This window comes from Takifugu flavidus, chromosome 2 (genome assembly GCF_003711565.1).
Source record: "Takifugu flavidus isolate HTHZ2018 chromosome 2, ASM371156v2, whole genome shotgun sequence".
Classification (NCBI taxonomy): domain Eukaryota; kingdom Metazoa; phylum Chordata; class Actinopteri; order Tetraodontiformes; family Tetraodontidae; genus Takifugu; species Takifugu flavidus.
In genome coordinates, this window is record NC_079521.1 from 14,391,179 (window position 1) to 14,406,437 (window position 15,259).

Here is a 15,259-nt window from a genome sequence, read left to right on the forward strand (position 1 = left end):
CATGATACACACAGCAATCCCCCAGCGTCATGCTTGTTATGCAAACAGCATAATTTTGGCAAAATAATGAGACATTGGAATTTCTTCTCAAGCCGCTTCACAGAAAACGATTCCTTGTTTTTATCTGTTTGCCCCCTCCAATTTCCCTCTTGGTTGCTCACCATCACTTTTCAGACACGTCCCCCCCAAAAAAAGCCCAGCCGCACGCAAAACAGCCCCCGCGCCTAAATTAATTACCGTCTGCTTTTGACTAACAATGATTTAATTTCATGAGTGCTGTGACATTTGGAGAACACGTGAGGATGGAACAGAAAAGGTTGGATGACCCGTTTGCAGTTTTGTTTAGTATCACATCCTGGCAGGACGGAGGGACGAGGACATCTCAGCCGGGTGGCACATGATGGCCATTTTGCCTCACACAGCGATAGAGCAGAGGATCATAATGAAATTAAGTTGTTTTGTCCTGCAAACAATACAGGCTTGTAGAGATTTAACACCCGTTTGCTTCACAACTGTGTCGTATATCTAATTCTTTAGAAAGAAGTGTAATTGACCTGTCACAAATGTGAAAGAAAAACACGATTACTAATTTCCTAGAATTTAGCTTCTTTGCTCGGTGCACCACAAATCCGCCACAATCCAGCTGGTGCCTTGAATGGCTTCTGAAGTAAGTGGCATGAAAGAGTAATATCTCCTTCCACCACTGCGCACACGCACCTCAAGTGAGAACCATGAAGTGTTTGTGAGTGAGGGATTTGAGGCTGCTCTTTTGACAGGTTTAAACCCAGCCATCCAATCTTAATCCTGAGGGCAAAATGCTCTCTTGCAAAGGATTCAGTCATCTGCTTTCAACCTCTGACACTGACAGGAAAATACACACTTCCTGGCATCGCATACGCAGCGCCATTGTGCTTCAAACGTCTGTATCTCGCCAACATGAACTCGGGGATACTCAGTTTTAACACTTTTCGAGCCAGTTCTCACAATTCCGCCCAAATTGAGCCATGTTTTGATTTATTTTTTAGGTATTTCCGTTATTGACTGATGAGGATGCATTCCGATGTGGGAGGGGCTTCGCAGCGGTAGTTATTGAGTTTGTTGGACAACCAAACAGCATCTCCACCCACAGCTGTGAAAACTGATGCACGTGTCCTACACCTTTTTTGTCCCCCTCCCAACAGCAACAGTAGCACAAGGACTTGCTGCAACTGACATGTGCTGTTTTATGTGTTCCACATTGGATTCCTTCTTTATATTCTCCGCAGCTTAAAATTTCCTTCCAGGTTCCACTTTGGCTTCTCTTTGGGATTCCCTTTCTTTATTATTTCAAATCCCCACCCTAATGAACTCATTCAGTGCATAATTTTAAGTGCATATGCTTACTCTTGTTTTGACAGATTTTTTATTTCTTTTATTTTCTGATTCCATTTTGAACCTTCTGGCATTTTCCTGTGTGTATTAGTGATTTTGGCAGCTAGGACACCCTTTTATTAATACTCAGATGGTCTTGTTATATTCAAAGTTATTACACGATGCAAGTCTGTAAAAATCCAATGTTTCAGAGCGCACAAAGCTGTGTGTGTGTACGGCATCAGTGGTACTGCAGAAATGTAATGATGTATGCCGTATGCTTTAGCACAGTGGGACTAAAATAAAGCACATTTGTCAGACTCAGTTGTCTGTTTCTAAATTACACATGGGGGTTTATTTCCTCTCAGGCTAACTTGCTTCTTGCTTGAGGGTGTTTCTGTTTCACTTTTACGGGCAGTTGTGGAACAGAACACATGGGAACGCCGTTTTCACTGAAGCATTCTGTGCTGTTTGTGGTAGTTACGCCACCATGTTCTCACGCAGCGTTTTATCACCTGGTTTTCCCAGTGATGAAAGAGGTTGTGGGTTTGATTGCGGGGCTGCACAGTCCGTGTGCAGAGTAACTCCTCAAGCCAAATCATCAGCGAACGATTCTTTCTAATGAGAAGGCGGCAACAGTGTGGCGTCCTGGGTGTGAATGAGCAGCTGACCCTTAACGTGGAGCGCCGGGGTGGTGGGGGGTGACCAGAAAATCCCATTCAGCATCTATGCAGCCATCCCAATCAATTACCTATCAGTTCACATGAAACAGTTTCATCAAGGAGCTTTTAAATGTGCAATTTGATGCTGGAGTTTTGGACATTTAAACTGTAAATTATTCAGAGTAGTGGACATTTTCAGTGGACATGAACTGCCCTTCAAGAGGGCCACCCCTTCTCCTTCCAACGCCTCTCTAATTCGATCAACCCTGCGTGAATGACAGCTATATTACCCAACTTGCAAACACGAAAGAGACTGAAAGAGATAATGTTCCATGAAATTTGTTTGCACCCTTGTTTATCATAAACTGTGTCCTGATAGAGCCGTCACTCAGCCTGTCCAGTCCTAGCTGATTGGTGCTCTACGCCACACACAGCTTCCTTGTGAATATTGTACATTTCCTTGCAGACCCTTTTAGTTTCTCAAGCCTCACATGTTACCATCTGCTCTGCTGTGTGGAGGGTGACTAATCCGTTAGGGGGACAAGCTTCAATGACATGTTCTGACGCTGCTTTCTTTTATGAGTTTCAATAATAGAAGCGCGGCCACTTTCACATTATTATTGTTGGGAGCAGCACACCACCAACCAGGCAGGATGTTCCGATGGGTCCTCTTTAGATATCGGACCCCAGCATGATGCAAGTCAATGGCAGCGTTCAGTCCACCAAGATCTTACAGCTATTTCCATCTCTGTTGGTTGAGAGTGCTGCATACTGCATCATGCTCATTTGAATACTTATCTTAATAAGATTCCTGCAAAATGTAAGCATTTTAACCAGCAATAAAGGTGTCGTATGTCTTTGTGATTAAAATCTCAAAAGCTGTTCTGACTTTTGGGAACAGCATAACACCCTGGCACAGACACTATCCAAGGCCTGCCTCATTTGTAGTATTGCAGTAGACACGAGGGAGGGCAAATGCTAAGTGGATCAATACTACAGATATTTAAAAAAAGAAAAAAACCTTCCTCTAAAACTTTTGTACTCAGCTAAACTTCTTTCAGCAAGTGTTCTTAACACTATAAGACTCTAGCCTCCAGAGGATCAGACGAAATCTGGTGTTTTTCTTCCCTTGGTTCCTTAATAGGTCTCTTGGGCCTTCCAACGAACGTGTACCAAAAGGGAAAAATAAAAACATTGATAATTTGTAAGTTATGCACAAGGCACACCTTCCCAATGCTGTTCTCTTTTCCATTTAGTCCCAAGACATTTGAGCTTATTTTGTTGTTCTAATGCAGGGAGCTTTCCCACCGCTGCATCTTTAGCTGCAGACAGTAAACATAATTGATATCCTTTAAACGCCTTGGATCCAGGCTTTTATTATATTTAGCAGAAAGCTAAAAGACCACATGAAAGAAAACATTCCTCCTCGCTATGAATTACACAAAGCGTGCTGATAATTATTCAAGGCAAAAGAATTTTACAAAAAGAAAAAAGCACAAGTAATAAAAAAATGAATCCACGAATTTAGAATATCAAATATCTGTTGGTTGTTACTAATTACATGGTTATAACTCAAGGAAGGTAGTCTGTTGTGTGTTTACAGGCATTTTACTACGGGTACTCACGCAGTCTTTGTATGACTTTTATGTATGTTTATATCATCTTTGCCACCAAGTTGTACAGCAGCATCTTGCATCTGAGCTAAATGTACCACTGAAGCAAAAATAAATCCTAATAGCAAAGCTACAGACACATCTAACGTTTTAAAGGTGCGGACTAAATTGTCACAGCTTCAGATGCTGCAGCTCACCCCATGAAATGAATTTTTAATGAGCCTTATATTGCATGTTATAAACACTGGTCTCGCAGTTTTAAAGCACACGCTGAAAAGAAATGAGCTCATCCAAATAAATTCAGACCCCCGCAGTGTGTTTCTAACTGAAACTGCTCCCATAACTGACTCACACACACACACAAAACACATGCACACATGCACAAAGTGAATTAGGTCCCGATCCCTGCTATTAAAAAGTGCAACTTATCATCTCTCCCTCACTAGATCACTGCAGTGAACTGGTGGGCCATATGAGGGTGGGGAAATTATGTCCGCCCTCCTGGAGGGAGAAAACAATGGCTCAGAATTAGAACCTTTAATCAGTGAACCGAACAAGACTTTCGTTGTAATTTTCCTGATCTTTTCTGTTCTCTTTTCTCTTATCTTCCTCAGCAAGACCGTATAATTACAGAAAATCATCAGAAGTGGCCGCAGATCTTAGTTATTGAATCTTTTCTTCACACTGCCATGGCAAGGAGCAAAGACTGGCAGGACTAGAAACATTTGCAACTGTAGAAATTAAGAGGAAGGTAGAGGCAGACTGGTGAATCAGTGAACGAGGGTTTTTTTTTGTTTTGACAGTATTAGCGACAACTCAAACCTTTCCTCCCAGATTTGGCACCGCCAGCTCCAGAAGTCCTCAGCCTGGCCTGTGTCCCTTGTCTCTCTGCACCCAAAAGACCAGGGAGGCCTTGTCCCGGTCTCCTGACAATGTGATCTACCTTCAGTGGAAAAAGGAATCCAGCTGGGCTCGTGCCTTCTTTCTTTTAACCGTCTCCCAGTGACAGATGGCAAACAACGGGGGAAAGAAATTAGTGTCTTTTATATGATTCCAGTGGGGCCAGACACCAGGGATGTTTGGCAGTGGGAGCAGAGTTGCAGCCATTCAGTATCAGTTTAGCCCTCATTGTTGCAGGGAGAAAAAAAAAAGAAGAGACGCCATAGTAGACGAACCATACAAAGCTCGGGGTATAATAGAAACCTGTCTGAGACATTGTTTTTATTGTTTTACTGAACACAGGAGCCGAACACCTCAATAAAAACAGAAGATTGCGGTGACACACGTATGCTCGCATACATACACGTGTTCTATTCTTCCCAAACATACATTTGCACATCAGCGCGCTCTTGCACACCTCTGCGAGCCGGTGATAACTGCTTAGCTGCGAATGCTCCAACAATTGTCAGGCTGCCAGGGCGGAAAGAGCCAGGAAACGAAGAAGGGGAGGGTAAAGGGAGCAGGCTATGAGTGGCACCGCAGAGTGGGTACAAGGGGAATTAGACAGGTTCCATGGGGAGAGGTTGGCAGAATGAGGAAAAGGTAGATGCTGAGTGGTGGTGCTGGTGGTGTTGGGGGGATTCAGAAAACAACTGAATTGTGGAAAGGCTTGAAGATTTCAGATGCCCGGAACCGCTCAAGAGCGGAGCCAGGCGAGAGAAAGGGGAACAAGGAACCATGAGTACAACTGCCAAGGAAAGGATTTGAGAGGAGGGAGGATGAAAAATGGGTGGAAATAGTGTGAAAATGAGAGGAGAACAAAACAAACTACAGAAGGCAGATGGTAACGCGTTGTGGACCCATGCCTCTCATGGTCTGCCATCGACACCCAACTCCAAAGACTCTCACGTGCCCCGCTTCCCTGGGCGGCTAAAATTTAAAAGGCGTGTGTGCAGAGAGCGGCGCTCCCTGTCAGAAATTGACTTGATTTGTCGTAAAACCCCGCCTCATCTCACGCTGCGCCCGAGATGAGTGAGACGGCAAAGGATGTGATAAGTCAAAGCAGAAGGCAGTGAGAATAAGATGCTGTGTGATTGAAAGGAGGCAGTGTGAATGAGAGCGCGTGTGTGTGTGTGTGTGGGTGGGTGTGTGAGCGTGATAAAACCGATGCCCCGGTGTGGTCAGCAGACCACCAGCACCACCATGTGGCTGATATACCAGGCCAACCGGGCACAGTGTAGAGGTCATTTTTCTTTGAAATGACTTAGAATAATTAATTTGTCAACCTCAGACTGAATTCCTGTTGGGTGTGCAGACATTTGAGCCCAAACACACACAAATTGCACGTGTGTGTCTGTATCAGCACCAGCGCGTATTTGTTTTTAGAGGCTTCGTGTTCTATAAAACACAGCTATCCCTATGTGTTGTTTTTACTATTATATGCTGTTAGAATCTTAGTGGCCCTGTACATACCCTGTATATCTGGGTCACTGTGTTGTATCCTGTTTTGCTGTATCCCATTTGTCCGTGCCACCAACTGACCTGCTTTTCCTCCTTCCCTCACTTCTCCCTCCTTTGCTGCGTAAAAGCCGTTTGGTTTTGGCTGCGACATCCCACGGTTCTGCCGCCTCGAGTTTAAAAATCAATCACAATCAACCTCTCGAAGCCATCTATTTCCACACATGGCGCCGCACTCACTTTGCTAGTAAAGCTAAGTAACTCAATCAGGTTAGATTATCCCACATTTCTCCATATGTCAATGTGACGGTCTGCGTGTTGCCTTTTGCTGCGAAAGGTTCATGCAAAGCCGCCCATTAGTCTGTCTCTTCTCCTTTACGTTAGGCCCGGAGGAGGAATGCTAAGCCGCAGCGGAGATGCTTTTTCACAGCTGAAACAAGTCGGGCAAAGAAAATATATAAATGCAGTATTAATGTTGTGGGTGATGAAGGATATGCTCATAATGAGCTTTGCTGGAGTGTGTGATTCTGCAGATGCATGCAGACGAGCGAGGAAGACCTCATTAAAACGAGCACCTTTCACAATCGGGGTTTCCTTTGACAGTGAAACGGCATCCAGCCTTTGTCTGGTTTATAAAATAAAATGCCGCCGTGCAGCATGTTGTTAAAATTGTAATCACAGCAAAGCCAATTAGCCAGAGAACTTAAAACACGGTGGGGGTGGAGGGGTGGGGGTGGAATAGTTCACAATGAATGACTCCTGGCTATTGATGGGGGATCCGATGCAAAATGCCGAATCACTGGAAACACTGGGGTAATTTCAGCGTAATCAGAGAAAATACAGCTTTGGAGACGTGATCCGAGCAAATTTCCACATAATCTAAGCAAGCGTCTCACCGACTCAATAGGAGGCGCCGCTTTTTCTCTGCTGCAGAATCTTCGGCAAATGAGCGACAGTTGGCGGCAGTTCTCATAGCGTATTCCTCGCTTCACTCCAGGGTTTTGGAGGGAAACGATAAATCTATGAGTACAACTCAATCACATTACCTTATGTAAATACCCAAGGTGCCCCCCGCCCTCCCCCCGCCCCATTCACAGCCCCCGTCCGTGCCACCCCTCCGTTGTCTGGGTCACTGCTGTGCATTGCTCCTCTGGCACAGAAATGCACAGGGGGGGAATTAACATTTGCTCTTATCGTCTGCAAATGGCAGCTCGTGCTTGCCATAGAAATGAAACAGTGGCCGATGGACAGCGGAGAAAGAGAACACGTCCAAAATAGAAGGCACTGAGGAACAAGATGGGCTCCTTCAGAAACCTTGCAATCACAAACCTTTATAATAATAATAATAATTATTATTATTATATTATTATTATTATTATTATTATTATTATAAATTGCTATTATTATCTTCATGTGTTCAGAGCAAAATTTGATCATGCCTTTAGGAGCCAGAGTAATGTTTGCCTGCATCTCTTTAAAAGCAGGAAAAACAACAACAGTTGACAGAAGAGGAAACAGTCCCGAGATGTATCTGTTGCAAGATAAGCCTTTTACACCAGATTTTGTTCTAATTACGAGCAGAAAATAATTGACTCATTAATGCTTCTTTGTGCAAACTTGGCTATTATCCCACAGTACAAATGGGCTTTGAATGCGTGGACTTATTTACATTCTGTATGGAAGCATAGAGTGATTACCTCATCACAGAAATGCAATAAATGGCTTCCAGAGCAGGCGAGTACATTTGCGTCTGTAGTTTCTCTACAATGTGCCCCCAACACTTATCAGTCCATTAAGGCTGTGATCGTTCAGGGAACTAAATGGGACAGAGTTATTGCAAGAGGCGGGAGGGGGAGATGGAATCCAGCCTCCCGCTGAATCTCCACAGGCGCCGCAGGAGCAGCACCTTCTCCATTTGCTACTCAAGATGTTTGACTCAAGGCAACTCTCTCCACAGACGACTGTTTTCCCCCCGCTCGGCTGTAGTCCCCGTCCCGCTGTGTAAATATGCCGTCTCTTTGTAACAGCTGAACAATGCGGGCGTTTGAAGGGAAAAAAGGCACATCTGTATGTTTCACACGCATGCAGACAGAGCCCATCTGAAAGAGCCCATCTCACTTGCAAACTTCAGAGCTACTTTACGCTCACTTCACTGACTGCATATGTTCCTGGAAAATTAAGTGCTGATATATGTTTCATTAACATCTGCTATATGTTGCACTTTCCCCTGAGTCTGGGGACTAGTTCCTATCCTGAGGCATCTTAACTCAACCACATGGCAAAACACCTTGATGGGGCTAATTTGTCTCCATCCTTTTTTTAAGAAATAAATTAGAAAAATACCAAAAGTAGTGTCTTTTTGCTGGAAGTTTCAGAAACTATTTCAATGTAAATTCATACACTTCGATCAATAGTTGCAGATCAAGCAAATACACGATCATGTGCCTCCAGCGGACTGTGACGGGAGCTAATGAGGCATTTCAAAAACAGTTCATCCGTGGTGAAATTCCCATTGTTGATATTGTTACTGGCCTTTCTGCTTGTCATTCACCCCGGCAGCAAGCCAAGTGCGCTCCACTTCAAGGAGAGGTTGCTTCTTTGATGCACCGGCCCAACACCAGCACTGATTAAGAAGACACAAGTATGCTCCCAGAGTGCAAGAGGCACGACGAAACTCATTCATAGTAAAAACGTATAACCTTGGTTTACCTGTGTAAAGGGGTGTCTTCATCAGAGTATCTGTCAGGGAAGTCCTTTAATATTACACGCTCCGTTTCTCCAAGAACAGGTTCAACCTTAAGCAGAGCAGTAATAGGCCAAGCTGCTCATGAGTCATGCAGGTCTTCTTTCTTTTTTATTTAAGAAAGTCCATCTTTCAGAGACAATTAGACCTGTAGCTTATGAGGAACAAAGAATCATGTGTAAAAGAGAACGACAGTGTCATCAATGGGACGTCTGTACGAGTCAACGGACTACTGCCCGACTAACCTGGTGTGTGCAGCAACATCTGAAATACTAAGACAGTCTGGCCATTATTTGGTATCACTTTATATTTAGTTGGATTCAGCTGCCTGGAAAAGAAACACTAACTGTGCTTTTTTTTTGAGAGCCATGTTGTTGTTTTTCAACCCTCTTGCTTTTCAAGAGAAGCTCCAACACACTCTTGTCTGGGTAACAAAATCGACTTCCGCATCTTCTGACTGTATTTTCCAGGTTTGCACATCTTAATAGTATATTAATGGTATCTTCTTAAGTGTGTTTGTCCATCTGCTGCTGTAGAAACATGGCACCCCTTGAATCCCCACTGGGTCAACAAAACACATCAATCGGCATGCTGGGGTTACGATCAGCACGAAACGTGGGTCTTTGCGTATTGCACCTCTTATCCGGCAACAAGAGATGATAGATGTCTTCATAAGCCGTCGTCTTTTGTGTCAGGTTAAAGCGAAAGAAACGCTGAAAGCACCGTTTCCGTCAAACGCCCTCCGGCAAGGCTACTTCCTCAATGTTTTCTTCAGTTTTGTTCAACCCATGGTAATTTAGCCCTCAAATGAGGCCTCCGATCTCCTTTGTTTTTCTGTTTTTCTTCTCCCTGTCTATCATCTTCTGCTTTGTTATTCAACTCAAAACAAAGAAGGGGGGGAAGGAAAGAGGAAAGAAGGCGAGGAGCGCTTCAAACATCCTACTGAGACTAAAGCCTCGTTTCTGATGGTGTCCTAGAAACATAAATCTCATTATAATTTCCAACATCAACACAATCTACTTTGGAATAACACGATATTACGAGTTAAGCTAAAAAAAGATTTTAAGATAAACATATTGACAAAGCCAAACAACTCTGCACTATACATATGCATGGGGTCCCTTCAACTAGATGAAGCAAAAACGCTACAATACTGAACCACATGGTTTTACGCTTCCAACTCACAAAGAGGGCTCATCAAAAGCCCGGTTAAAAAAACAAACATACGTATAACAAAAAAGTTCTATATGCTGTTCTATATATTAAAACGATTGGGTTTACATCTGGCAAGCTTCAGTGTTTGGAATTGGAGCAAAAAAATAGGTTGATTTTGGACAAAAATCCATTATTTTTGTATCTTGCTGTAAATTAATCTCTTTTATATCTAATTTTGAACCCCAAACACATTTGATTTTAACAGCTGATCCAACAATCCTTGCGATTGGCGTCTTCCTTCAGTGTTCCTGGTGAACAAATGTGGTTAAAATCTGCCCAATGATTCTTTGATATGTCTCCAGATGGAGAGCTGGCGTTGGACCACGTCTGCTTCAATGAGCAAATATTGGCCACACAATACAATAAAAACCTTCCTCAATTGGCAGCCTGTATATTTACATGGTAAAAAAAGGAGGAATGATCTTCTATTTTGAGACTTTCCTTGACCTGATGATGGTTGTTATTAATATTTCTGATATAATCTGATTGTCTGCTTAGTCTCAAAGCCTTTGTTAGGAAGCTTATCTCACCCCGACAGAGAAAATGTTTGTCTAAAAGTCACAAAAGTTAGAACATAAGTAAGTTTTCACCAACAATGAGAACACCATGGATCAAAATAAACAGAGTTTGATTTGCTCATTGTCAAATTAAAGTAAATTAAGTGAAAAGATCTCATTTGCAGCTGCGTTGCCTTGGGGTGTTTAGTGCGCTGCCTGATAAGATTTATATATGGTCAGAGTTTGCAAAAGCTCCAGATGTTCACAGCTCATTCTCTTTCTGCTTTTCTTATTTTTATCACTGACATTAACAGAATACTCAGTGCCACAATGTTTCATTTGGAATATGATTATTAATGCCACTATTCTTATTGAACGGTCGTGGTACGAGCACCCCTGATGGTTTCTGAATTGACCACAGGCATTTGCTTTATACATGTCATCGATCAGCAGTCATGGAGGAGCGTCAATTACTTATTTAAAGTGTTCGATATTTTGTCTTTTCACGAGGGCCAAATGTTATTTAGTTTAGTATTGACTTTTACTTTGCATGAGCCTAAAGCCAGGATAATTGAAACGATTGCTTTCAAGAATTTTTTTTTGAGATTTTCATCCAGGTGGTTTTATAAATTGCACTGTGTGTGTGTTTAAGATATATATTATATCCTTTGAAGTTTGGAGTGTCAGTGACAGATGTGCCAACTTTGACCTCCCTGTACCAGTGAAAATGGCAATGCAGTCAGCATGACGGGACGGCTAGAAAATGAACCCTTTGAAATCTCAGAGACTGTATTATTTAGTGTTTAGAGATCATTTTTGGATATTTGACGCTTTATTTACCAATTCAAGGACAATCCTGCTTTATCCAGACAATAAAGGAGCTCCATCCATCGCTGCTACCCCCCACGGCTACAGATGTTTCACAGCCCAGATGGTGTGTTCATTTGGCGGCCTCGCCCTGTTTTCTCCACAATCCCAATATTTGCCGCTAATTTGCTTGTTTTAAATCAATTCTGAGTTAAGGGCATTTAATCTACATGGCCAATTAATTCATCGACAGAGCACCAGGATGTTTCAGCAACGCTTCCTCTATCGCCCCTCATTTTTGTTGCCTAAACTGGATTCACCACTAATTTCCTCTGGTTTTAAGAGTAAAGCAGCAACACTTCGTCATCAGTGCACTTTGCAAATCATGTTTGGCCGCTGGTGTCGGAGCTGTCGTACATCAAGCTCAGAAAACCAGCAAGTGCTGACAGATTTCAACAGCCCCCCCCACACCCCTTCCCCCATCTCCTGTTATCATGGTGCAATAAATACACATTATAGTGCAGGGCAACTGGACTTTTCTTATCTTGTCACAAGACAGTTCACCTCTCATCTGAAAGGCTGCACCATTTCTAGAGGTCAAACATCCTCTAACAAGATGAGCGAAGTCATCGCCCCCGACTGCAGCACGGAGCCAAGATGAGCTATTCCAGTGCCGTCGTTCAGTAGGGGTACGTGCGTGTCTGTTCTCCTCTTTCTGCCCTATCTTCCCATCTCCTCCTCCTTTACCCTGCCAAGGTGGCAGATCTGGTAATGAGCCTGGTTCTGCTCAAGGTTTTTTCTTACTCGGGAATGTTTCCTGCCACTGTTGCTCACTCTGGGGGTCAGGCTCCGAGTTGTGGTCTCGACTGTAACAGAAGTGATACGAATGAGAAGAGTTGACAAATAGATCCTCAGCTTTTCTGTGTTGTGTCAGCCACAACACAACAACTACCGCGCCGATACAGTTCCACCGGTTTTAAAGTGGGCTGGAGTTAAAACCAGCATCAAATCAAAGCCTGGAAAAGGTACCAAACGTGAATAAATAGGTGATTAATCAGCTTTGTTGTAGCATTTTTTACAGTCATTGCTCTGCATTCAATTGACTTTTGTCGTAACGGTGCATTTTAATACAAGTTAATTAAAATAAAAATGCTTTGCATATTTACATACCCACATACTACATATTTAAGCCCCCCCCCCCCCCTCCATATGGTTGATGGTACTTCTGGGCAATAAAAAATATATACATATCTTTTGCAATGTGCTCACACACCTTGTTGTGTCTGCATAATGACATTGCCAATGACAATTGTGAGATGCAGAAATGCAAGTTGACGTTTTGCCTGCCGTCGCTTATCACCCCAGAACTGCTTCTTCATCTGACGGGCCGCTGTCATCAGTACCCAGAGACTTCAGGTAGCTTTTCTTTTTTAACTGTCCTATGATCTAAAATCCTCCTTTCCACCTGAGTGTAATTGCTGCCAGCATGTCTATGGAATGATTCTGTATATATCAATATATCAGTGTTTCTTCCCATTACTGTGCTGCGAGGCACATTGTTGTCGTCTTGACAACACTAGTTGCCTGAGGCGCACATGCATTGCTTCTGAGGCTGCCTCTGTCCTCTATGAGCTCTTCCAAACATCAGCAGCAACACAATGGTGACCCCTCAGCTACCGGCGCCAAGCTGCGATTTGGTGAAACCTCTGCAATCTCAAACCTCGTGGAGGACAGAGCCATTGTCTGAGCGTCATCTTGCTACAACAACAGGTTGTCAGAAATGGTTCTAAGAAATGAAGAGTAACTATTGGCGGTGTTCCATCTAGTTTTAGTGGGCTGAGGTTCATTGGAGGGGGTCTCAGTCCATCACTCTGCATAAGTGGTCGTCCACCCTGTCCTACAAGGCCGCGGTCCAGCAGAGTTTTCCATCTTACTATGTAGAAAACTGCTTTCCAAAGAAAACTGGGATCCCATCTGGATCTCAGCTGGATTGTGGTTGATGACCAATACCCTTTATGTTTAACACTGGCTCTGCAAGTTCCTTCCTTCATCTAATAGTTTATAACATTGCAGAACTGTTTGATTTTCCAAACAATGGCCTGGAATAAACAGGCGGAAAGGGAAATAAGGCCGTTTGAATACTTATTTCACCACAACTATATACGTCTTAATCTGAATGCACTCGAATGAAATTAACAAGCAAGAATAAATAAACTCAAATCAGAAAGAGCTTCTCTTTTTGGAGAATTAGCATTGCAGCCAGGTTCTTAATCAGCCACGGAATTCACACTCTCTCATATAAACACACAATCAGCAATCTTGCAAACAATCCCTTCGCAAAAAGAGACGCTGCAATCAAAACTCTGTCCTTAAAAAGTGGTTTGGTTCTATCAGCCAACCATGTAATGTTACTTCACATTCACTTGGGCTTTCTCTTTTTCTCTCTCTCTCTCCCTCTCTTTATTTATTTATTTTTCCAGAATCATGTTCCATTTAGTCTTCACTGCCAGCACGGCTTTAACCTTATTCCGTTCCTCTTGTTGCCTGAGGGCAAAAGGTAAATGGAGGATTCTGTCAGTTCAAACCCTAATGCTGCAAAAGGGCTTTCAACTTCGCCAATTAAGCTCAAATGCAGCGGAGCTGTCAACCTGAGCGAACCACCAGTGATGGGGAGGAGAAAGACAGATGCCTTTACTGTATATTTAAAACAGGAGATGAGCGAAGACACCAGACAAACATGGTTGCTGGGCCAAATTGGGTTAAATGACCAGCTGTCATTTCAACCAAATAATTTCAGTTCAATTTCAAACCATCTTTTCTACTGTTAAATTCAGTTTATTCCATTTGTCTGTTATTATGAGTATTAGTATTATTAGTATTAGCATTCTAGGAGGACACGACTCTCCCTTGAAGCAATTTTACCCTATTAGTATTGATATTAGTATAATGTACACACGGAAAGGAGGAAAACAGTGAATTTCAACCTTCTTCTGTTGAAGGCTGTCCAGGTACAAGAAGAGGAGAAGGGAAGACATGACAGAGAGAAGAAGAGCAAAAGCTTTTGCAGATGACAAGCGTCCACAGCTGATATGGAGTTGAGCTGCAAGCAGCTCTGGAGCCAGCAGCAAGATGCAGACAGGAGCTGTAAATAAGGCGGAAGCTCTGTCTCAGCTGGAGAGAACAACAGTCATTTGTGCACCATGGATCAACACATTTCCCTGCGTCCGACTGCAGATAATTGACTTAAGCTGAACATCTGTAGACCACGTGGTCGCCTAGAAGGAGTCCTGTTAAAGATATTAAAAGTGAATTAGTCCTGCTCCTTATTTTGGGCCTTGCTTAATAAAAGGCAGTTTTGTTTGTGATGAGATATAACATTTAATAAAGAGGTTATAGTCCCGCGCATGTTTGTTTACCTGCTGAATTATTAATGAGGATTCCAGTCAGGAATGCACGTAGAGAGGGGAGTGAGAGGTAAAATACAAGGTTTTCTACATCTGAGCAAGATTTACAAGCCCGACTCGTTCTGGGGCGAAAAGCTGGAACACACAGACTTGTATGAACACAGATGCATATAGATTCAGTCATAATCTACTTTTAGGTTGGTACTTTAATTTGTTGAACTGCCTGCAGCCATTTAGGAAAACAAGGTAAGTTAGGAGAGTGTGTCCACGTGGCCTTCTGACTCTGCAGGGAAGCAGATGGTTTTTAATAAAGCCCCACTCTCAGCTTGATGCCCCCCAGCTACCCACATGAATACCGCCATCCAGGCAATCTCTCTGTCATGACAACACACACACACACACAAGCAAAACATGAGATACTGTAGTGTTGTAGCTTTTTGCCAACATGCTAGTTGTCCAGTCCCATTTGAAAGAGCCTGAAAGGAAGCCTAAATGTTGGGAAATAACCTCATGCAGTCGGACGTGATTTAGTGAAGAATCATGAAGAATCCACCTACCTGGTTAATCAGCC

At 43.1% G+C, this 15,259-nt stretch overlaps 1 long non-coding RNA gene across 1 annotated transcript; it reads left to right on the top strand.

The window, feature by feature from the left end:
* The first annotated feature begins 11,854 nt into the window (after positions 1–11,854).
* On the top strand, positions 11,855–14,689 carry LOC130521737 (uncharacterized). Its single transcript, XR_008949431.1, has 3 exons — positions 11,855–11,973; positions 12,650–12,700; positions 14,284–14,689. It is a non-coding gene; the product is annotated as an uncharacterized LOC130521737 (long non-coding RNA).
* Positions 14,690–15,259: the final 570 nt, after the last annotated feature.